Source organism: Sus scrofa, chromosome 13, assembly GCF_000003025.6.
Source record: "Sus scrofa isolate TJ Tabasco breed Duroc chromosome 13, Sscrofa11.1, whole genome shotgun sequence".
In the NCBI taxonomy this organism is placed as follows: Eukaryota; Metazoa; Chordata; class Mammalia; order Artiodactyla; family Suidae; genus Sus; species Sus scrofa.
The window spans coordinates 145,165,643-145,192,195 of NC_010455.5; the positions used below are offsets into that span (position 1 = coordinate 145,165,643).

The 26,553-nt window shown below is 33.0% G+C and overlaps 1 protein-coding gene across 28 annotated transcripts in view; it reads left to right on the top strand.

Moving 5' to 3' along the window:
- ZBTB20 (zinc finger and BTB domain containing 20) overlaps positions 1-26,553 on the top strand; it is an 812,500-nt gene that overhangs the window by 309,822 nt on the left and 476,125 nt on the right. For all 28 annotated transcript variants that reach the window (XR_002338133.1, XM_021071270.1, XM_021071266.1 and 25 more), the window contains one exon: positions 25,433-25,506. The gene's annotated coding sequence lies outside the window, so the exon portion shown is untranslated. The remainder of the gene's footprint in view (positions 1-25,432; positions 25,507-26,553) is intronic.

Below are 26,553 nucleotides of genomic sequence, written 5' to 3' on the forward strand. Positions count from 1 at the left end.
TGGGCTCTCCTTTTCAAATGACCTTTTAATGCCCAAAATATAGAGGCTGAATTTCTGGTATCTGGCTTTATCTTCAGACAGTTTCCAGAACACACAGAAGGTGGTATGCTTGTCAAGTATTTCTAGTGGTAGAAATGATTAAACACTGGGACCTAAATTTCCGTTGTTCCCATGATTTTTTTTGTTTTTACTTACAATACCAGCCTGCCACACATGACTTCTATCTATAGTCATGTGTTAAAATAGTTCCTAAAACTAATATAACTAAAGAAATAGTGGGAAGCATAAGACATGTGTTTCTGAATAATAATACTTCTGTCCTTCCCTTCACCTTTTTCATGCCTCTTACTCTTGGCTCAGGTACTACATCTAAGAACTTTTTTTAGTACTTGGCAATATTAGAGGTCAAGGTTAGCAGACTGACTTTTATATGGTGGTCAAAAATTATAAAAAGGTCAAGAAGATTAAGTCTTAGTATTTAGGCATTTCTTAGATTTTATATTATCTGATTACTGCAAAGAGATATTTTCACTTAAATCTTGAGCAGAAATGAAAATGACATACTCTGCAGTATTCAAGACAGCACCTTATTATATCAGAGCTGCAGTTAGAGGGATGATTATAAAGCCGGCCAGATCTTTGCTGTAATTTAGTTAAAGCTGTGAGTATAACACTCATTTAGATTAGTAACTGTTGCACAATAAATGAACAAAGTAAATCATTAGTAACTTTATACATAGCTTGCTATCAAATTGGAAGGAATCTTTGAGATCTAAATCTCCCAATTTTAGGAAAAAATAAAACTAATTCACCTAATAGTTTAGTACCTTGCCCAAGATGATACAATTTGATGGTGGAAGCTTCAGGACTATAATATAGGTTCATTGTGCCCATTTTAATGTTCATTATGCTACAAAAATTCATTTCTTTAAAAGCCTGCAAAGTAATTTCAAACAGTTTCATTCTCAGTGGTTACTGGTTTTTATGCCCCTAATAATTTATGGATATGTCTTCACAATTATAGTGAGAAAAAAAGTGTATACTTTCCAATTGCATCTCTTCTGTTTTTACTTTCATGTATGGAAGAATAAGTTACTTACATGGTTAGTATTAGAAAGAATATAAAAAACATAACCATTTGATCTGAGTCATAGTTATTTATTAAAACACTGTGCCACACTGTGTTAATGTTGCACACTAAAAAACTGGTGTACCCATTGATATTCTAGCGTTACTGACAGCAACTCCTATGGTTCTGATTTCTAATAGTACTTACTTTCCAGTTTTGATGGAAGGGTTACGTGAGTGAATACAAATAAAGCATGTGGAACATAGTTGTCATTAATTAATTGCAGTATTTGTGTTGAAAGTTTGTGTCTCATTTCAAAAAAAGAGCAGGACATTTTTAGGATTATCCAGTAGATGTCAGTGCTATGAACTCTGTTAAATACTTTTTTTTAATATTATAGTATGATTTCTTGAAGATAAAAAGAAAAAAACTCTAAGATCTATCTAAGTTGTTGTTTTAACTGATAATTATTTTATAAGAAATCACTGTTTGTCAAGATGTATCACATGTTAGTTCAATAGAAATTTAAAATTCTTTCATTTCTTGATCCATTTTTATATTATTAATCTTGGGTTTAACCTTAATTTTACCACAGATGACCTTAACATTCAACTTGTCATTCATATTATTGGTGATGTTTAGTAGGTGAAGTCATTGTATATGGCGACTCAAGGCATAGTTATATACCTTTAATTTTACTAAAAAGTTAGTACGTAATAAATTTTGTTCCTTGTTCTTTGCCTACCTTGCTATTCTTCGATAGTGTTGCTATTTAGAAACATAAAGCAGCAAATGTTAGAACCAGAAGTGATCATAGATATCAACAGGTCTGATTCTTTCATCGTAACGGATGAAGAAACTGACACCCCAACAAGGAAGATAACTGGTTGAGTTTCAGCGATAGATGATTATATTTCCTTATATTTCTAAAAATAAATGAATCTGGAAAAACAATTGATTCTTTAATTTTACACTGATACTTTGAACCAGTAGATTGACAATATAACTCAATGTTATGTATGAATAGACAATGCACAGTATTTTAAACCTACTTAATTCAGTAGTACAGTATGCCATGTATACTTGCCAGATTTTTAGATTCCTGTCACTTGCAATGATGTTAAAACCCACACTGAAACTCTTAACTGATTACCTTTAAGGATTTTCTTCTCCAGCTATGCACCTAAACAGTCTGAGTAAAGAGACGGCATGGTCTCTGCATGGTCTACTAAATACTTCTAGGAAGTGGAACCCCCTTCTGGAGTTATGAGAGAAACATCACTTCTAAAATGCCGTTAAAAGTACTCCAGCATAAACATTACACTGGAACATTTCATTAGCTTTTTGAGAACAATAAAGAAATGTGGAGCATAATAGGCTAATATGTTTAAGTGGCCTTGGTAGAACCCTACTTAACTCAGTGGGATTTTCTGTAGCATGCAGAGGTGGAAAACCATTCCCTACATATTTATTGTGTGGGACTGCCTCCTTCTTTATTGCATACAGTTTGTATCAGAGAAAAATGACTCTCCACCTGTAATTCTAAAATGAGGAAAGTCTCAAAATACAAGTTTTAGAAGAATCAATATTTAGGTATGATGATCGGTAACCAGCAGCGCAGGCTTTTGGCACTTGGAATTTCTATGAATAAAGGTGGAAGAGGGGCCAACATCAATCTGTGTTTTTTACCTTCTTAGGACTTAAATATCCATCAGGATATAATATTTTCTAAGTCCCTAAATTCATGAAGAAAAAGGGAAGATATAAGCCATACCATATTGGTTACAAATTATAAAAATAATTAAATTAATAATTTTTTCAGTTACCTAAGCCAGCAATAAAACTGTCCTATACAGTATTTTGAATTCAGTAAAAATTATAAGTTAATAAAAAATGTAAAATGGTAATTTTTGTGGTTTTATTAGGATTCCCAATTGACTGCACTGAGTATATTGCTAAACTTGCAGTATGATCCTTGCCAATAGTCTTTATCTCTCTGAGCTTCTATTTTCTCTGACATAAATAGGGACTCATTAGTCTTCGGAACACTACGATCATTGAGATGTTCTTGAACTTTTAGGGGAAAAATGTAAATTAAGCCCATTATAAATTATACTATTTTAAGTAAGTTTAAATATACATACATGATGACAAATCAAAAGTTTCCTTATAGGTGTTGCTTTCCTTTCCTTGGTAGACAAGTTGTCACCAAAATTTGTTGAAAAGTAAGAATTCGTATTTCTGTGGCATTGGATTAATGATGCAAAAAAAAAAAAAAGAAAAGAAAAAAAAAAGAAAACCTCTTGAATGACAGCTCCAGTGGCTGAAGTGGCATATTTAAGCCATTATGTTTGTTTGTTTCACTTACTGTCAAACTCTGTCTTAGAATTACTATCAACTGGTTGTTATTGATAGATGGAATCTGTCTTTCAGTTCCAAGATGTGTTTTGTATCAAAGATTTTCTTCATTGGTTTTTGGAATCTATAGGCAAAATAACACATAAACCCAAATGTAAATCCCAGCTGTAATTGTTTCTCAGCGTTTGGTGACATCGTAAATCCCTTAAGATTTATACTTGTATCGCATTGTAAATATCACCAGAAACATTCAGTAGGAAGATGAAAAAACTCTAAACAAAACTTGAAGATAATGCATATGCTTCTTTCTCACTATGAGGAGTGTTTCCTAGCTACCCTATTTGCCCCAGTGGAATTTTACAAAAATGTTCCTGGCTCTCAAAGTTGATCTAACAAAGCATCAAGTGGGCTTATTTTAAAATTCACCCCTAAATATGTTTGCTGGTTTTGAAATTCTGATTTTGTGCTTATGTAATACGAAAACAGCTTTGGTTTTAAAACAAAAATTGGCAAAAATACTAGTGCATTATGTGTTCTAATCACGTATGGTGTTTTGAAAAAAATAGGTTCGAAATTGACAAAATTGTTCCATCGGCATTGCAGTTCAAGTGCCTGGCTTTTTTTCTCACTAGTTCCACAAAATAAAAATAAAACCAACAGATATTTCTTAAATGTGTATGAACTTAATTGCTTTTCATAATATATAGTCCAACAACTTCACTCCAGACATAAATTTTCATTCTGTGTTTTTGCATCCTTTATTTTACAGTTTGTTATATTTTAGTTTATGGTCAAGTCTATAATGTGCTTTAGTATCAATTTTAAAGTATCTGGGATTCTCAAAAAAGTTTCTACCAGTGATATGAATAGTGTTCAAATCTAGTGTAAGTGGCCCAGGTTTCTTTGATTTTTCTTATAAGTGCTTTCTTTTTGGTAAAATGTATAAACTTAGAAGTTTCCCTGGCTCATATTACAGTCAAGAGACAATGATGATACTGAAGTCCTTTTCATAATCAGGGCCTTTGTAGAGACTGTCCAGGTATTCTTAGCCAAAATATCCTTCTCATTGTACACTACTCCAGGGCAACATGTGGTGTGCCAGCTGGATGCCCTCCCTACATGCCTCAGGTGGCCACATTTCAATGGTGTCTATAGAGCACAGGCCAAATTCTCATTCTCTGTGTTAATCAGTGGGAGAATTCCCATAGAAAATGGGATGGGAGCATATTTTAGGAAAACTCAAAGAGATTATTCAGATGATTAGGCCAGGACATTGTAAGTTTGGGTTTTATGTAGAATTTCTATAGCATTTCTTACTTGACCAAAGAATGCTAGAAAATTTGGAGATATTTAGAAATTAAAAATAATCATGCTTTTTATTCCACTGTGATTTCTCCAAAAAGAATCCTACAAAAATTTTCTTTAGATACAATAGGAGCTCATCTTGATTCATAACATCAAAGACAAGTGATGTACCTAATAATATAATTTGATTGAACTTTTTCCCATGATCTTGAAAGGATCTGAATTCTACTGATAGAAGTCTCATTATACCTCTTTTTTCAATTAAATTCTAATCAATTCTACAAACATTTAGTAAGTACTTACTACGTACAAAACCCTGTGATAGATGCTCTGAATTATTCTGTGTATGCAGCCTTATGGCATATAACATATTTTTGCATTCATTATCTCATTTGCGTGGTAAAGATTCTCCTTATAATTATTACTTATTTAAATTGCCTAGAGTTTCAGATGAGCTCTATTTTGAATTTGGTGTAGAGGTTTTATTTGTTTTGTTTTTGGTAAATCCAGAGATCATTCTAGAAATACATTTAGCGTCTCTTGAACAAAAAATAAAGGCATATCAATGTATCATCATATTAAGTTGATTTTGGTTGGAACCAGGGGCATTTCTTGAAATTTTATTTGTTTTATATGACGTTAGTTTCAGTCTGAAATGCATTTTTAATGACCTAGTCAAAAAGGTTTGCCAAATTGTTCACAAAAACAATTTTACCTACTACTTTAAAGGCAATGTTGATGCATTATATTTCATATATCTTTTTTAAGGTAAAAAAAATTCAGTTTTCCCAGAAACTATTCATATTTAAGATTATATCGAATTCTACTGCTCTACTATGAAGTTTCTCTAAGTGCTATACAGCTTCTGGATATGTCTGAAAGCTGTTAATCTCCATTTAACATGTGAAATATTCTCTAATATCATTGCATCTAATGCAGAATGAAATGTCCTACTTATATATTAATATTACATTATAAAGTCTTATTTACATATTTCTAAGATATTTTCAACTCTTTTTCTTAAAATTTATTTGTAAATACTTTAAAACAACATGTTTTATTTTTCGTTATTCATTTTATTCCCTTATCCATAGTGTTAAAATGGAATTATCCTTTAGCAAGTTCACCGTTTCAAAGAGTCTAATCATCTTCACTTTAAGCACAAAACACATCACTTTTTTCACAAACTGGAAACTAAAAAACTGATAGGAACATCTTCATTTGCTTTGTTTCTAACATCAATTTTGCAAAAAGGCACTCTCCAGGTAATCCTTCAGCTATGTTTCCCTGGGTGTTTGGCCAGAGGGCAGTCATCTGCAAAGCCTGGCTAAACTAGAATCTTGGACTATTAGAATCCCATTCATCAAGGTCCACACAAAGTATGGTAGGTGGGAAACAGGAGGACAGATGGTAGGGTCGGCAGCAAGAAACTTGTTTGTTGACATTGATATAGACCCTTCTTCTTGCCAGAGTGACTCCATGGACTTATTTTGGCATAGAAGTCTAGGCCAAAGCTATCATCTTAATAGAAGGTGAGCTGCAGGCAAACTGGAGAGATCCATGCACAGTAGGTGTTCAGGGTTGGCTTAGATTTTGTCTATCAGCTTGACTGTCATATGTACTTGATTGATGTGCAGTGGGGCTTGAAAGTGCTGCATTGATGTTGAGGACTGTGTCATAAGGTTCCTGATATGGTGCACATGTCTGAATGGAGTTGGACATTGACTATCCTTGTCTATGCCAAGCAACACCAGACTTGAGTGCATTATTCTGCAGTTGAGTAGCAGATGGTGAGTGCAGACGTTTGGAGGGGGTGTGCCTTCAAACACAATATGGAGCCAGCAAACTTACTTAGAAGGTTATTGCATGTCTTGACTTTGGCAGCTATTTTTTAAGCACTGATGAAATATCCAACTCCCATCCATTGTTACTCTCAGAATACTCAGCATGGCTGGTGTTCCAGGGCAAAGAAATGTGAAAATCAAGTGTGCTGTTCACTATGTTGGTCACAGTTGGTTGAAGGTGACTTCCTTGATATTGGCTAAATGGACCAAATAAACATTCTCAGACCAAATATTACTGAATAGGTAAAATTTATCTAGAAGTTGTTAGAGGAAGGTCCATCAGAGCACTTGAAGAACACGGTGGTCAAATGTGGGTCTTAAAAGTGACTTTACATTCTTAGGCTCTTAATTCAGGGAAAGAATTAATTTTTCAGAAATAAAAATAAAATCAAATATCTCAATAGATGGTCTGTGTACACAAAATTATGAAAATTCACAGATGAATGAATATAGTAATTTCGTATGCATAGGAAAATTGATTTTTATTGGTGTTTGAATTTTTTTCTCTTGAATGGATTCTCAACACATATAACTTTTTAGTCTTAAAATATTTTTTTCGTATTAAAAGTAAAGTATGCTCATTGAATATAATTGTGAAAATAGAAATGTGTATATATAACAAATAAAATTTAAATCAGGGATGAATAATTCCAAAGTTTTTCTCTGCCTCTTTCTAATTTTATGTATATGTCTAGGTGTATGTGTGTTCATATGTATGTCTGTATGTATATTTTTAAATATCATGGATATTTTTAAATATCATGGATCATGTAGTGTATATCCTGCTTTCTTCAATTAGAGTTTATTATTAGCTCTCAGAGTCATAAAATACTCATTTTTAATGACTGCTTAATATTGTACCTTATTTATGTACCAGAATTTTTTAATCCTCTATGTTTGACATTTTGGCTCTTTTCACCATTATTCCTAAAGCTCTGAGGATTTTCTTACAATTAAATTTTTATCTGCATCTTGAATTATATTTTAAATATATTTTCTTATAAGATCGATTTCTGGGTTAGAGGATATAAACTTCTTAAGGTTCTTTTGATAACTCCTCCCTAATTATGTACAAGAGTACTTTCCTAACTACACTTTTACCTGCTGTGAATAGTATCATTTTATAAATATTTGCTAATTTCACAGGCAAAAACAATGCATTTATTTTGTTTTAATTTGCATTGAATTGATGGGTATGGAGGTGGAACATTTTAATATACTTATTTTCCATTATTTTCTTCTTTTTGTAAGTTGTTTGCTCATGTCCTTTATTAATGTTGTCTTGATGATTTGTAAGATTTGTAAAATGTCATTAATTTTATCAAATGTGTTGCAAAAATATTTTCCCAGTTTTCATATGCCATTGAATTGTTTTTGCTGTTGTTGATATGAGAAAATTTTAAACAGTTATGTGGCAAATTCTATTGTATTTTTTTCTTCATGACTGTAACCTTTTTTTAATCTCTTTTTAAACAGCTTCAAGACAATAAATATTCACCATTTTTCTAGTATCATCATGGTTTTATTTTATATTTTTAATTCTCTTCCTTACAGAAATTATTTTAGCCTAAAGTATAAGTACTTGTGTTACCAGTAGTTAATCAACTGTCCCAACATCATTTCCTCACTAATTTTGATGCCATCATTCTTACTTACTAATTTTTTAAATCAATAGTAGGATCTGTCTTGGAACTGTTTTTTTCATTTCTTTTACTGGTTCCATACTCTTTCCATTAGTGCTTCACAGTAAGTTCAGAGATTTGCTAAGTCAAATCTTTCTTTATTTTTCTCTTTTCAAAAATACTTTGAATATTGTCACATACTTATTCATCAAGATTAATTTACTTCACTGATTTCATAAAAATGATCCTTTGGAACTATATTAAACCTATAAAGTTGATTTCATATCTTTGTAATATTCAGTCATCATATTCAGAAGCATCTATGTTTCTATTTATGTAATTTTCCACATGCAAACTTTCTGTTTATATAGGTCCCCAAATTCCTTTTTTTATTCAAATATGATAATGCTATGTTTATTGTCCTTAATTGCTTACATTCCATTTTCCAATTGTTCAGTAAAAACCATATCTTTTTATATTTATTATCCAGCTATTTTTATTTAACTTCAGTAATAATTTTTATAATTTATTATAAATTCTCTTGCGTTTTCAAGGTCATTAAATTATCTGCAAACAATAATGACTTTATCTTCTTTTTTTCTTCTTATTTCTACTTAATGTCCTATTTCATTGACTAGAATTTCTAAATCACTTAAATAACCATGATCATAAGAGGCATTCTTGTTTTTGATTATATGAAAATGATTCTAGTTTATTCCATAGTTAAGATGGACGTTAGTTGTTACTTTAAGACAGATATTTTATATTGGCAAGGTGAGTTAGAATACTATTCTCTAATCCTATTTTTGTTTATTAGGAACATGTTGAAGTAGACTACATTCCTTTTAGAGTAAATATTGTCAGACTCTAATTGGTAGGTGACATGGATTTTCTTTTGACTTTTCTTTATATACCAGTTTTTGGCATCAAATTTACCATTTTATTTGGAGAAATCCAAATGCTAAAACGAAGTTAGCATCCCTACTAAAAGGGAATTTTAGCCATAAGCTTTGATATTACAGAAAAATAGTCTCATCCTTTGGGCTTTGATGGGATTTTTATATCATAGGGCAGTCTATTTTAAACTTTAGCATTTGATATATGTTCTAATTTATAATCTTAAAAATTTATCATATTTTGGAAAATTTACATCCCCTCTTAATTTTTAATGCCTGCATCGAATGATATTTATTATGGACCACAATAGCTATCCCTGTGGAACTGTTATCCTATCTTAATTCAGAAGCAATACTATTGATTAAGTGATACTTAACAGCTTCCAAACTTCAAGGCTTTTGTCAGCCACCATTTCTTCTTAACCTCACTGTGAGCTTCCTGTGCGGTATCATTCATCTGAGGTCTTCTAAAATGCAAATAAATTATATCCAGCATACTTCCTTTGTTTTCCCTGCTTGTTATTATATTGAAACAACTGTTCTAATGAAACACATATTGATGTATTATGTATTTCTGTGCTTAAACCAACCCGAGAAAGAAATTGTATGAATATATAGCAGAACCCACTTCATAATAGTTTTTGTTAAAGCATTTTATGAATTCAAGATAATCTGAGCCATGGGAGATGATGTAATTCTATACGACAGAGTTCAGAGAAAGAGGATAGCTCCTCAGATAGAATTAGATCAGATTCTTGAGAGAGATGCATTGGGGCTTTTATGGCGCTTTACCTTTATAGATATAGCTAACTCTCAGTTTTCCATACTAATACTGTAGTTTGAGGTAAAGATAGTTAAAAATCCAAACACAAAGTATGTAATGTTGTACTGTGTTTTGTATATATAATAGATGATCATATAAAACCTGACTTGTTATAATAAACAGTAAGAATGAATAATAATCTATATCAGACCTATCAAATACAATCATCCTTAGTTAATTAATAAATTATTTTGTAGAAAATAATTACTATTGCTTTAGTAAATACCAAATGGTTAAAACAGGACGCAGCTTATTGATGTGCAGGCAGAAAAAAGAAAGCCAAACTAGGATTAAAGTTTATCATGTTTGAATGAAATGCTGAAGTGCCAGTAGTGGTTTTATTGACTCTGTATGATCAGACTTTTTGTGTTTATAATTTTTTCTTATACTTTTCTGCATTTTCTAATTTTTTTTGCAATGGGTGTTGTTAATTTAGTAAATAGAAAAAAGGTTTATGTAAAATGTGTTGTACATAGCCCACTTGCAAATAATTCATTGAGAGTTAACTGTATGAGATCTCCCAGGGAGAGTGGGAGCCACAAGCTAAATTTAAAGGCAAAGTATTCTATTATACAGATAATTAATGATCTCAAAACTTACTTAAGATTTTTTAAATCTCTTGTAACATTGCTTGAAAAAACTGGAGACAATTTAATCAGTGAGGTAATAATAATATGAATATTATGAATAATAATACGAATAGCATTAGGCTCTACTTCTCAACCCTACTTTGGAAGAAAAGCCCTTAGTGTGTTTACAGTATGATCTGATATAAGATATATTGTTGTCATCTACAAAGAAAGACAGTATTAGGAGCATTCTTTTCCTCATACTCTGTTTCAAAGTCAGCTTCCCTGAGGAGAGCTTGTACTTTTAACTAGCATTCAGTTTTTAAAACATTGTTTAGTCCAAGTCATGGAGACTCAAACTCAAATGAAGTCATTACTAGGAGGCTTACCCAACTATTTATGTAGCGTGTAACAGCTAGAGAGCTGACTAAATATCAATGCAGTTAATTATGTTTTGTTAGAAATACCCTAGAAATATATTATGGAGGGATTCTATTACTTATACAGAGATTTAGAATAGTTTAGGAATGCACCTTTGCACAAATTATTAAAGGAAACTCTTTGTTCCACCTGATGTGGCTTAGACCAGAGAGTATGACTTCTGCAGTGAAACACACCACTGGACTGGGTGCCCTTGTACAGGGCACAACCTACACAATCAATCTTGGCTGCCCTGTGTTATATGCCTTATTAATGATTTGAAAATAGCTACTGTTGCTCCATAGATTCCATATAGTTCTCTTCTTGCACAGAAAACCAAGAATGACCTTTAGGTGATTGAGCAAAAAAGATGCTTATCTGAGCTTTAAGTCTTGGACTCTAATAATACTAATCTGTTACTTTGCTTCAGACATCAGATCTGATAGCATTGAGGATAGAAGAAAATGAAATAGTGTTGCCACCGAATTTTAAATGAGTTTATCAAATCCAGTTCCTAGAAAATCTAGGTTGACATTTTGAAATTGCATCTAAATTTGGGTGTATCATATAGTAACTTAGATGACTTGATATATAATAGAGTAGTTAAAAAGACAGAGAGACAGATGGACACTTCTTTGTTCCAAAAAGAAATATAGTTTAAAGGGATGCATAGATATATGATATAAATATGTATGTGTTGCATTTAATATAAATTAAAATAAATAAAATTTAAGTGAAAAATATAAATGAAGTAAATGAAAACTAAATGGGTAAATAAGGGAAAAATATGAAAAGGGGCAAGAATTAGACTTACATATTAAAAAGCATCCTATATAGTATCTTATATGCATTTACAAATTTGATTCCCACTATATGTCTTAAAGAAATACATTGCTGATGTTAAACTAAAAGGAAATATCTTCCTATGATACCCTTCAGTATATGAAGGGATCACTGTATTTTATCATGTATATCATGATCACCATTCATTTTCATGGGAAAAAAAGAATATTTGATGGGTACACTTCTATTGTGGCCTTAAATATAGATTGATACCATTTAAGTAATGTGCAGTTTTGTATTCTCAGTCTCATAAAATACAGACCAGGTAGATGACATTCCATTCTGGCATACTTCAAAGGAAGATTTTTAGAATATATCTAGATTCTGAACTCTAATGAAAGGACCACACATCCTTCAGACAGTTTCCTATATATACTATTTCTCTAAGTTAGGACTTTAAGGACTATTGGATGATTGTGAATTCTGTATATTACTGGAAAACACTAGGGATACAGTTATTCCTTGTTAATTAAAGGCAGAAATAGTAATCAAGTTAGCGTTAGGCTGAAATTCTTTTATAGAGATTGCAAGGCCTAACAAAAACATGCAACTAAAAAATGTCTACCCACTTTACCTGAGAGATTACCTGGAAAAGTATCATTTTATAGGACCAAAAGAAAAAAATCTCTTTAAAGATTTATTTTTATTCTACTCTAATACACAGAAAATGGAGATGGAGGTTCCAAGTTTCTTCTTTCTCATAGCCTAGATATTGCCTAATTGATAATCTCACTACAAGGTGATGGAATTTCATCACATACTCCATCATCAGACTTATCCGTGTCCTTAAGCAATTTATGTGATGTTTACATGTATTGTCTTATAGATTAAATTTCTTTTTTTCCAAATAGAAATAGTAATATTTACTGTTACACATTCTTGGGTCAAAAGTGAATTATTATGACATTGTAATTAGATGAAGTTTGGTGAATATTTTAATTTCTTTAGCACTTTATGAAGCATTAATGTTGATCCAAAAATATCAATTAGATACTTGAAGTTAATACATCATACACCCTGAATTTGTACGGCACAGAGTTTACTAATTTTCCAATTTCAGTCTCTTTGAAAAAAAAGTTTTAAAAATTCCTATAAGCAGATACTACACGTTTATCTCACTTTATGTGATAGGAGTGATTTTGTACATCTACTCATAATTTAAATGCTCTAGGAGAATCTATTCTCAAGGGAATTTTATTGTGGATCATTATGTAAAGCAAAAATCACTTTTAAAGTGCACATTACTCTCTATATCTATATGGGAACTTTATGATTTTTAAGAGTTATTTAAGCTCCCAGAGGAGGAGTGCACCCCCTTAGTATGTTCCTAAGGAGATACAGACTGAGTGGGCAAGAAACTGTGAGGGAATAATTTGGTAAATAAGTATTTAGACCTCTGTAGTGAGGTCTCTGAGTTACTATTTATATAAGATTGAGTCTAGATAACATATTCTCCACAATTGGGTAGAATGGGTTTATTTCAGCTCAGTCAAGCTCTAAATTTCCTACCAATCCTTTATAAACCATGTAAATTCTACCTCTTCTCATTGAGTAATTTCCGTCAGTTTTATAGTGTAAGGAAAAATTATTTATCTTTGATGGGAGAAGTTTGGCATCCTCATCCTCCATCTGCCTCTCAGTTCTCAAGTCCTAGCCCAACTAAGGATTTTCAGAATTGACAGACATTCTTAATCCCCCAACACTTATGTACTTTAAAAAGCTGTAGAGGGACAGGCAGTTGAAGATTTTCTATGCACATGTAACCATTATTGAAACTTTCATTCAATAGCAGTTGGACCCCCTCACCCACCCACACACACACCTCTGCAGCTGGGCCTCTGATTCTTGCATTACAAGGCAAAGAGTTAGACAATGGGCATTTGTTGAAGGAATACTATACATAAGTTGTTGATGATCACTATGTGGAAGGAGATTATACGTTTTATTACTTAAATTGGATATTTTTGAAAGTGGAAGGAGCCACATTAAAGATTATCATGAGACAAGAAGTATAAGTAGGATCTGGTATTTTATTAGCTGGGACTACCTCCAATCATTAACCCTCCCCAAACTCCACTGGCACAATAGTTCTGCTAGGGTAGGGCAAGCCATGAAAATCCACAACTCCATTGCTGTAAGGGGCTGACCTGATGGTGTAGAACATGGAAAACCATATATCATTGGGTATTGTCAAAAAAAAGTAGCAATCTCAGTGGTAATTAAAAAGGAAGTATAAACTGCTAGCCTGAGGTTGCAGTTCAGGTTGGGACAACAGTCAGCCATATTCGCCAGAAATTTAACAAGAATTGGATAAGGAGACTGCCACATTGGGCCTGGAAGTCTGAACTCATATTTCAAGAAAGATCAGAGAATGTCTAAGACATCCATATTTTCAAGACTGACCCTAAGTCTTTGTGTAAAGGCCCTGTGGAATATGAGCCAAGGAAAACTTATAAACTGATTGAACTTTGGAAGCATTCACTAACCCATGGACATATTTGTCAGTAAAGGGCATTAACTTATTGGCCTAGGTTGTTTGAGTACAACTTCTGAGCACTCATTGGATATAAATTGTGCTAACACAGGGGCAAGTCTTAAATAAAAAATGAAATAGTAATTATAGAAACTGAGCAGAGAGATCATCAACTCATCAGCTCTACAATATGAGGAAGACAAAAAATACACAGAATTAGACTGGTAAGTCACTAAAGAAATTGTTACCGAATTCAGGTTCAGCTGTTTGCCACTCAAAAACCAATAATTCAAGAGGCAAGTGTCATTAGAAAGGAAAGGTACTTTAATTGGAAAAACCAACAATCTAGGGAGAAGGTGGACTTTTATCCTGAGACCAACTCTGAAGATTCTGCTCAGCTATGACAATTTATAGAGGGGAAAAGGGGGAAAGAATCTCAATGAATCACTGAGGTAAGAGGTTGGATTCAGCATCATTCTCCATTGTGTGCAGACTGGCTGACTCTTGAGATGTTATCTTGTCTGTGAGATCTGTCTTCAGGAATGGTAAGGGGGCTGTTAGGGGTAGAGAAATAGTCATTTTTGAATTCCTTAATTCTTCACTCCTCTCTATCTAGGAAAAGAATCAACAGGCTAGGCAAGGTGTGACATGCATTCAGAAGAGCATAAGTTAGATTAAATTACTAGGGATCTCATTTCTATAATTAGGTTCTCTTTACATTAGAGGGGAACATAAGTGGGGCAACAGGAAAGGGGCAAAAGAGTTGCTTTCAAAACAAACAAATATCAGTTAGAGCAACAATCCCCTGTAGGGAAAAATCAGAAGTAAAGGTTACTATAATATGTTACATAAAATGTCAGTTTTCAAGAAAAAAAATTGAGGCATGTAAAGAAACAGGAGTTTAACCCACACTCAGTTAAAAAAAAAGCAGTCAATAGAGACTATTTCTAGGTTTGGGGGAAGAATAGAAGTTGAATTTTAGTACATAAAGACTTGAAAGCAGCTCTTATAAATATGTTTAAATGAAGGGAACCTTGTTAAATAATTAAATATTACTATAAATACTCTTCAAATAAATAGTGCTAATATAAAGATATAAATTATTTTTAAAAGAAATAAAAATTCTGGACTTGAAATATATAATTAAATTGAAAAATCTTCTATAGGAACTCAACAGCAGATTTGAGATGGCAGAAGAAAAAATCAGTGAACTTGAAATTAGGCAATAGATATTATCAAATTTTAAGAACAGAAAAAAAATGAAGAAAATGAATAGAGCATCAGAGATCTGTGAGAAACCATCAAGCATATTAACATATGTGTAATGTCAAGATAAGAAAGAGAAGAAAAAAAGATACATGAAGTAACAATGCCCCCAAAAGTTGCTAAATATTATGAATAACTTTGATCTACACATTTGAGAAGATGTAAAAATTCCAAGTTATGATAAACACAAATTATCCATACATAGTCATATTATAGTCAAACTTAGAAAGCCAAAGAGAAAGAGAAATTCTTGAAAGCAGCAAGAGAAAAAAAGATTAATCAATATAGGGGAAATCACTATGATTAACAATTGACTTCTCATCAGAAACATTTAAAGTCAGAAAGCAGGGGAGTTCCCATCATGGCTCAGTGCTTAACGAATCTGACTAGGAACCATGAGTTTGTGGGTTCAATCCCTGCCATTGCTCAGTGGGTTAAGGATCCAGCATTGCCATGAGCTGTGATGTAGGTTGCAGATGCGGCTCAGATCCCACATTGCTGTGGCTCTGGTGTAGGCCGGCAGCTAAAGCTCCAATTAGACCCCTAGCCTGGGGTGCAGCCTCCATATGCTGTGAGGGTGGCCCTAGAAATAGCAAAAAGACAAAAAATAAATAAAGTCATAAAGCAGAGGATATATTCAAAGTGCTGAAGGAAAAAAGACTTTTAAAATGACAGTCAAGAATTTTATATCCAGCAAAACTGTCCTTCAAAAAATGAAGGTAAAATAAAGATATTTCAAGATAATGACTGACACAATTCATTGCTACTGGACCTGCCTTACAAGAAATACTTAAGGAAATCCTTTAGGCTGAAAAGAAATGACAGCAAATAGTAACTAAATTCCACTCAAAGAATTAAATAGCACTGATAATATAATTATGTAGATAAACATAGATATGGTTAAAGAATACAACAAAACTCAATTAAGAAGAAAGAAAAGGAAGGAAAGAAAGAAAGAAAAGGAGAGAGAAAGAAAGAATAAAGATTAGAGGAACTCTTGTTCTAGGTGGGTTAAAGATCTGGTGTTATTGCTGCAGTGGACTGAGTCACTGCTGTGGCACAGGTTTGATCCCTAGTCTGAGAATTTCCACATGCCATGGGTGCAGGAAAAAAAATATTAAAGCAGAAATCAATGAAATATATAGGAATAAAATAATAGAGAAAATCAATAAAACCACATGTTGATTCTTTGAAAAAAATCAACAAAATTGACAGATCTTTAGCTAGACTAACCAAAGGAAAAGGAAAGAACATAATAAATTACCAAAATCAAAATGAAAAAGGTGACATAACCACCAACCCTACAGACATTTAAAAGATTAAAAGGGAACTATAAGCAAATATATTCCAAGAAATTAGACAACTTAGATAAAATGTTATCACTTCTAGAAATGCACAAATTACCAAAACTGACACAAGAAGAAATCAACAATCTGAATAGACCTATGACAGTAAAAAGATGGAATTATTAATGAAGTCATCTGACAAAGAAAAAACTGGATGCAGATGAATTCACTGCATCCTATCCAGTACTTAGAGGAAAAATAATAACAATCTTTCACAAACTTTTCCAAAAAAAAAAAAAAATAGAAGAAGAAGGAACACTTTTCAGTTGTTCTATTAGAATAGTATTAACCTGAGGCCAAATCCAGATAAAGACATCTTAAGATAATAAACCAGTATTCCTTGTAAATATAGAAACCAAAATTCTCTACAAAATATTCACAAACCAAATGCAAAAATCTGTCATATTATTATACACCCTGACCAAGTAAGATTTATCCTAAGAGTACAAGCTTGGTTTGATATCCAGTAATCAATTAATGTAACATACTATACCAGTGGAATAAAGGAGAGAACCATATAACTTTTTCAGTAGATGCACAAAAAACATTTGAGGAAATCTAATATCCATTTGTGACCGAAACTCTTAACAAACTAGGAATAGAAGAGCACTTCTGTACCCAAATAAAGGGCATCTATGGAAAAAACCTACAGCTAATATCATACTTAATGATGAAAAACTGGTTTAACTCTAAGACTGGAAGCAAGGCAAGACTGTCAAGTCTCAGCTCTTCTATTCAAAATTGTACTGGAGTTTCCAGAAAGATAAGAAAAATAAATTTTTAAAAAAGGAAATAAACAGAATATAAAAGAAAGAAATCAAGGCATCCAAACAGGAAAGTAAAAAGTATAACTTTATTGCAGAAAATATAATATCTAGAGACTATTAAGAGATGCAGGAGTTCCTGTCATGGCTCAGTGGTTAGCAAATCCGACTAGGAACCATGAGGCTGAGGGTTCGATCCCTGGCCTTGTTCAGTGGGTTAAGGATCCGGCATTGCCGTGAGCTGTGGTGTAGGCCAGCAGCTACAGCTCCAATTAGACCCCTAGCCTGGGAACCTCCATATGCCGTGGGATCGGCCCTAGAAATAGCAAAAAGACAAAAAAAAAAAAAAAAGAGAGAGAGAGAGAGAGATGCATATACGTACACATACTAATAAATGAGTTCAGCAAGTTCACTGGGTATAAGAGCATTATACACAAATCAATTGTATTTCTATATACAGGCATATTTCAGAGATATTAAGGGTTTAGTTGCGTACCACTGCAATAAAGCAATTCACACAAAGTTTTTGGTTTCAACAGTTCATATAAAATTTATGTTTGGAGTTTCTATTGTGGCCCAGTGGGTTAAGAATCCAACTAGCAGTTTGGGTTGCTACAGAGGAATAGGTTCAATCCCAGACCTGGCACAGTGAATTAAAGGATCTGGTATTGCCACAGCTGTGGCTTAAGTCACAGCTGTAGTTCTGATTCAATCCCTGGCCTGAGAACTCCCATATGCCATGGGTGTAGCCATAAAGAGAAAAGAAAAAAAATTATTTTCATACTATACTGTAGTCTATTAAGTGTGCAGTAGCATTATGTAGGTACATACCTTAATTTCAAAAATGCTTTATTGCTAAAAAATGTTAACAACCATCTGAACCTTTAAAATCTCAGACTTTAAAATTTGCAAATTGTAGTCTTTTTGAAATAGTAATATCAGAGGTCACTGATCACAGATCACCATAACAAAATAATAATTAAAATTTGAAATATTTCAAGAATATCCAAATTGTGACACAGAGGCATGAAGTGAGCAAATGCAGTAAAAAATGGTACTGATAGATTTACTTGATGCGGGGTTGCCACACACCTTCAATTTGTAAAAAATGCAATATTTATGAAGTGTAAGTAAAGCAGAGTGCAATAAAATGAGGTGTGCCTGTGCTAGCAACAATGAAATTAAGAAAATAATTCTATTTACAATGGCATCAAAAAGAATAAAGGCATTTTTGTAAAAATTGATGGGCTGATCCTAAAATTTATGTGACCCAAAACCATAAATATAATTTTGAAAAGAAGAAAAAAGATAGATGACTTACCTTTCATGGTTTTAAAAACTTACTATAAAAATTATAGTAAGGAAGAGAGTATAGTACTGGTATTACGATCAATGGGCTGTAAGTAATTTTATTATATGAAATATAGATGAATATCCATGGTATTGTTGCAGGAGAGGGAAATGTCATGTCCTGGGACCTGCAGGAGTCCTTAGGACTCATGGCCGTGTGAGGATTCTTGGCTTTGCATAGGAAAGAATTCAAGAGTGAGCCAGAGTAAAGGTAAAGCAAGTTTATTTCCATAGGCAAAGCACACACCTTTCCAGAAAATGAGAGCACCCCAGGACCTGGAGTTGTAGGGTTTTATGGATTAAGTAATTTCATAGGCTAGCCAGTGCGAAGAATATTCTTGCTGTTTTGGGGTACAGTGGGAATTTCCCAGGAATTGGGCCACTTCCCACTTTTTGGCCTTTCATGGTCCTCCTCAGAACTGTCATGGCATAAAGGGGAGTGATTTTTTAGTATTACAATGAATTTGAAAAAAACTAAAGTTGATGACTTGACTGTTCTCAAAGCCACCTTGGTTCCAGCAGATACCAGCAAGTCTTTATAATGTCCCTATAGCTGCACCCATTCTTCATTATCCAGTGTTTGTATCCTGCCCCTTTCTGTCTTGTCTCAGGGCTAGGACTATACAAAAAAAAAAAAAAAAAAAAAAAAGATTTTAGATCTTTACCTTTACCTCACACCATACACAAAGATTGGCTCAAAATGTATCATGTAACTAAGCAGAAGAGCTAGAACTATAAGATTTCTGTAAGAAAACGATGTTGGGTTAGACAGGGTTCTTAGATATGACACTAAAAGCATGATACAAAAAAAGAAAAAAACTGGATAATTTGGATTTCATCAAAATTTTAAAATTTTGTACTCCAAAATTTCCACTAAAGAAATTAAAACATTGGGAGAAAATACTTATAAGATTTATGATTTTGCAAATATGTATATGATAAGATTTTATCTTTATAGTACATAAAGAATTCTTCAATTGTAAAAAGACAAATAACCCAGTGAAAATTTGGGCCAAATTTTGAATAGATATTTCACCAAAGAAGATACGAAAATAGCTAATAAACACATGAAAACATACTCAACATCATTACTCTCTAGGGAAAAGTAATTTAAAACCTTAGAGAGATACTCCTTTACATCAACCATTGTGGCTATTATAAAAAGACAGAGTAACCAGAGCAAATGTTGGTGAAGATGGAGAGGAACTGGACCCCTCATACGTAGCTAGTCAAAATTTAAAATGGTACAGCCTCTTTAGAAAATAGCTTGACAATTCTTAAATGTTAAAATAAATTTATCTTCATGACCCAGCAATTTTACTTCTCAATATCTACCTAAGAGAAATGAAAACATATGTCCACAGAGGGATTTTGTATATATGTGAATGCTTATAGCGGCATTATTCGTAATAGTCAAAAACTGGAAACAATTCACATGTCTGTCAACTGATGAACAGATAAACAAAATGTATATTCATACAATGGAATACTATTCATCAATAAAAGGGAATAGACTATTTCTACATAGCACAACATACACAGAGCAATCTGGAAAATATTATAAGTGAAAAAAGTCACATGCTAAAACCCACATAATTGTATGATTGCACTTATAAGAAATGTTCAGAAAAGGTAAATAGAGACAGAAAGCAGATTAGTTGTTGTCTGGGGCTGGGGATATGAGTGGGGATTGACTGCCTAAGGATAGAAAGGATCTTTTTGGGGTGACAAAAATGTTCTAAAACTGGGTTGTGGAAATGATCACTCTACTCTAAGCTTGCTTAATCATTAAATTGTACACTTACTAGGGTGAATTTTATGTTACATAATTTTACCTCAGTAAATTGTTACAAATGAAATCATGTTTATTAAAACTAAGAAAAGAGATACTTGGCAGATAATTCCTAACCAAATGACCAAGATTAACTTCCCTAGTGATAAGTCATTTTGATATCATAGAACCTCTGACATAATGTTATAAGAAGAGCACTTCATTCTTTTGTATTCTTCTCTAAAACTATAATCCCAATCTAATTGCAAGGAAACATCAAGCAAATCCAAACTGAGAGTTATTTCACAAAAATATCTGACCACTACTCTACAAAACTATCCAGGTCCTGAAGAATAAGAAAAAACTGAGAAATTGTCATGAATCAGAGGAGATTTAAGAGAAATGGCAACTAAATGTAATGTGGTGTCCTGGATTAGATCCTTGGAACAGAAACAAGGTATTAGTAGAAAAACTGGTGACATCTGAATAAAGTGTATAGTTTAGTTAATAGTATTGCATCAATGTTAATTTCTTAGTTTAATAAATTTAGCATAGTTATGTAATATGTTAACATTAGGAGAGAGTAGTGAAGGAAATATGGGAATTCTCTGTACTAGTTTTACAGCTTTTCCATGTTTGTGAAATTGTTTCAGAATGAAAAGTTAAAATTAAAAAAAGAAATGGGAGATGTATAGATTAAAGAAGAATGTGATTCAGATGTAATGGATGGATCTTAATTTAAGATCCTAATTTAAACTAACCAGCTGTTAAAAAAGAAAAAAACATTTTTAAAGTCAATTATTTGACAGAAGCAGGATATTTCATAGCATTAAATAAATACTAATATTTTATTTTTTTTGTCTTTAGGGCCACACCCGTGGCATATGGAAGTTCCCAGGCTAGGGGTCCAATTGGAGCTGTAACTGCTGGCCCACACCACAGCAACAGCAACGTCAGATCCGAGCTGTGTCTGTGGACTACACCACAGCTCATGGCAACGCTGGATCCTTAACCCACTGAGCAAGGCCAGGGATCGAACCTGTGTTCTCATGGATACTAGTCAGATTCGTTTCCACTGAGCTATCATGGGAACTCCTCTTATTTTTGATGTTGGATAATGATAATGATATTTATTGTGATTTTTTAAAAAAATCATTATTTTAAGTAATACATACTAATGTTTTCATGGATGGAATAATATAGTATCTGGGATTGTCTTTAAAATGATCTGGTGGAAGAAAAAGTAGGTGAGAGTATAAATGAAGAAAACATTGACTACATGGGAGTCATTTTACTTCTGCTCTCTACTATTGCATATATGTTTGAAATTTTTCATGATATTTTTCAAGTAAAAAGGAAAAAATGACTAAGAAATAATTAAAATACTATAATTTGTTCTCTAAGCTGACCACAGATAGGGCTTGTCTCTTAAAAATCAAATCTGAACAATGTCAGAATGAATAAGTCATAGAAAGGTGAGTGACTTCTCAAACAATCTGAGCAAGATACAGTTGATGCTGAATAGTTGGGAGAGCATTAAGAGGACTGCCGGAATTAGCATAGACTTCCTAACTGGAATAATTTGTTGTTCTTTCCTTGAAGTTCTGTAACCTGATGATATCTAAAACTCCTATGTATGCAAGTATTTTAAAAAGTAGAGTGTAGTTAGAAGCCATCCTTCGTTCATAGTCAATGTTAAGATCTGTAGTTCCTCACCTCCCTTCATTTTTCTATTGTCTGGGGCTTTGTTTTTTTGGCCTTGTGACTTACAGGATAGGTTCCTGTAATATAATGCATTTGCTACTTCTCTGGAAAGCCATTCAGAATCTTTAACTAATGCAGAATGTACAACTCTTTTGCTAAAGGGTCTCTGCCAAGAGAAGCATTCTTCCGGGCTTTGTAATTTGCATTGATTACTGAGCTGTTTCCCAGTGCCTCACTGGGTGTTGACTATATTCTGTGAAGCCTTGCATAGTTTTGTCTTGATTAAAGAAGTCTGACATTGGTGGTCAGTTTTAATAATGACTGAGATTACCTGAATAATGATCTGGATAACCTGAAGAAATTTTAACAGATTTTGGAACCTGAAATGTCAGGCGCAAGTTATTCTTATTGATGACACATACTCTGGAAACCCACTATTTTAAAGGTGGGTTCAGTGTACAGTACTGAACTTGGAAAAAACAGGAAGTTGAAAAGTAGACAATAGTGCCATAGGTAAGGTCCTAGTTCTAACTTCTCTGCTCCCTAATCTAATCTGACATGCCTTCAGAATATTTCACTTTTTCGATGACCAATCTTCCAGTTTCTACCCAATACTTAACCCCACAACATAGTAACAGAGTTAATGATTTTCTTATGTGGCAGATATGAATAGGAACAGTATTCATATCAAAGACAACTGGTCCCACTTCCAGGTCCATCTTTGGGCCAAAATATGTAGTCGCCAACAGTGAGTTGGCTACTGTATTTTTTGAGTCCTGGCGCAAAGTAAGATCCATCTGTTTTGCCCAGCCGTTTGCCTGAGCGCCACAAAATGGTCCTGTTATTAGTCTTAGTTGTGGTCCTATTTGAGGTTAGGGGATAACGTAAATAAACTTCAGTCCTCCTTGTGATGAATGTGACACGGGAATTAAAAGTGGTGGTTTTGGTACTGGTAAGTGATGTTGCGTCTCTATTTTCTCAATTGCTCTGTTTTCTTTGGATTGGGAAACAGACATTTAAGAATGAGTTTGTCATCTGGAAGGAAAGTTGTGACCAAGTTTCCCTCAACAGGATACAAGATGTTATTTTTGAGCTTCATTACCCTCACCAAAGGGAAAAAAAAGAGAGAGAGAGGGAAAAAATAAATAAGGAAGAAAGTGAAAGTAAGGAAGAAATAGGCAGAGACAGAGAAGTGAAGAGAAGGGTCAAAGAAGAGAAAGAGGAGTGACATGAAAAGAGGAGAATGTAACTGAGTAGACTTTCTATTCATAGAAACTGCTTTATTATTTTGAACTAAGAATTCAATTCACTCAACATCTGGTGAATTAAGGAAAAGGAAATCTGACTGATTAAATTGAACTGCTAGTTGTCAGTTAAGTAGTTTATATATAAATATGCAGCCTAGTTTCCATCACCTTCTCTTGTCTGAAGTAGAAGTGAATCAGTTTCACTAACCATATGTGATCGGTGAGTAGAACAATACTAATTGGTGATTCAGATTTAGATAGAGGTGGGCAGTTTTTATATTTCTGAATCATTTATTGGGGATTATTGTTAATTCCATATTATTTCTGAGCATGAGTTATTTTTGTCAGTTTCTTTTATGAATGTTTTGTTGCCTTATAAGGAAATATGTGCACTCCCCTCCTCTCATTCAGTTGTCCCTGGTGACGCCTCCATAATTTCTGTCTTTATACTGGTGCATTTTTAGTCTAATTCAGGCCTGTGAGAAGCAGGAGAAAAGTTTAGTTAGTCAGTGTCAGTGATTTTTTTGGGATCCATTCATGGATAGATCTAGTGAATCTGAACCAGTTTAACTTGAAATCTATATCCATCAAATAGACACAATACCTAAAATATTCTTCTGTATACTTCAAGAGCAAAAGAAAATAGAATTCACAAATAAGACCTAGATGTATTTTCTAAAAATATATGTGATTTCAGGGCTGATTTATGATCATGCTCTCATATGTGGAGATATTAAGTTACTACCTTGCATTACTATGAGGGTGGACATAAACATACCACATTCAATGCTACAAATATTGCCATGCTGTAAGAAGAAAGATAATTGTATTATATCTGTTTTACAGTAAAAAGATATATATTTTTGTAAATCCTATTGTGTCAGTTGTTTGAAGCCAAAAATAGGGATGACTTAATCCAGTCTGCTTTTTTTTTAAACTATTGTCTTATTTATAGATGGTGTTATATGAAGTAAGAAAGGATTGATAAAATTAGTATGATGTTTTCATCCCAAATATTTATGACATATTTGGAGATTTTAATGCCTGAACTCTTAATTCAAAGATTAAAAATACATATTAAAGTGTTTTTACAGTTATTTAAACCAGGAGGGCTGGTTCAAACCCTGATGGTTTTCCTGTGCTACTTCAAACAGCAGTGGCTGCATGTGACAAGCTATACAATGTGATGTGGAATGGAGCACACTAAACCCAGAATACCTTGCAGGGGCATTTTGTATTGCTAAATATGTTTGTTTACCTCTATTTTGCCATTTGCCCTACCACCAATTCAGTCATTTGAAAGTAGTAGATCTAACATTTTTTTCCCAATTTTATTTGAAGTTATAATTTCCTTTTAACATTTGTATTCAGATCATAGATTTTCTTCTTTATTCTCTGAAATAACATTTTATATAATTGTGAGGCTTTGAGATTGTTTAGGAGGTTTTTTTTTTTTTACTTTTTAAATCAGAATATGACTAAAATTCAGAAGCTTCTAGTCATATCATTATAAAGTCCTTAACACGGAGGCATATTTTGTTTTTCAGAATTGCTTTTTTTCCTTTTTAGATCCTTTTCATTAAAAAACTACTCTGGGAAGAGGATTTTTTTTCCCCCTTAACAGAAAAAAAAAAAAAAAAAAAAGCTACGCTTGACTGATAATGCATTGCTTTGGATGGTGAAACATTATGAAAGTTTAATTTTTAATTAAATCTGAAATACCAATTATAACTGAAAGAGATTTTAACCTGTTTCTTTTCAGACTGCCTGAAGTTACATTTAGAGACTGAAATCACTGCACCTTAAAAACAAAAGATTGAGCTGCACTGCATTCCTGTAAGTGAAAGCTTCCTCTACCTTCCTCTGTGTTTTTGTGACCAACTCAAAAAAGAACAAAAATATTGGTAACATAGTAACCAGACATGAGTAAAAATTTGAATATCTCTGAAGAAATACATGTTTAAATGATTTCCCTTTTTTAAAAAAGAAAATTTTTTGGGCTCAATATTCTGTATGTCTTTTTTATCCAACCTAAATTGTGAATCCTTTCTTTTGGCTGGTTTGAATTGCATTAAGGGAGGGTGTCACCCACCATACATCAGCACAGTGACATACACCCTGTCAGGAAGGAATCTTACATTTTGGTACAAGTCTCTTTGAAGGTTACAGATTTCTTATGGAACCAAAGTAGATTCCTTTTTCCTTTGTGATGTCATTAGAAATTTTTAGCCTTTGTGTCAATGTAAATGGAGAGAAAGAAAGTTCATGATGACATCACAAGATTCTGTTGCCTTGAGGACTTTGGGCAAAACTAAGTAAAATGCATAATTCCCTTGTGTGCGTGTGTTCCCCATTCTGCTATGAAGCAGTCAAAATAGCACATCTTATGTCTTCCCGTGAGCTACAAGCCTGTCTCTCAGAGCCCCATTGTTCCATAAATGCATGTCAGAGTCTACCACAGTCTGGTCTACCCTTATTTAGCTGCTGTTTTGTCAATGTACTTGGAAGAACAATTAACATTTGGGATTTCAATGTCTGAATAACAGGCAGTGAATAGAGCCCAAGCATATAAAAGATTCAAACGCCCAGGGTAAGAAAACAGAAGCTTATAGTTGGTGGGGGAAAAAAAGAAAAGCATTTCCATGCTGCACTCAAAGGTTGTGAAATACTGCAAGGAAAGTCAATGTTTTTTTGTTTTTGTTTTTATTTTTTTTTAATCTTAGATCAAAATGTACATTTTGGTAATGAAATCCAGAAGATTATGATGTCTTCCTAAGTTGTGCAATTTAATATGTTGAGATGCCTTTTGCTTGAAACACTTAAATAACATTCATCTCCTTGTGTCATTGTTGGAATGCCGGATGTGGGGTATACTGAATTGTA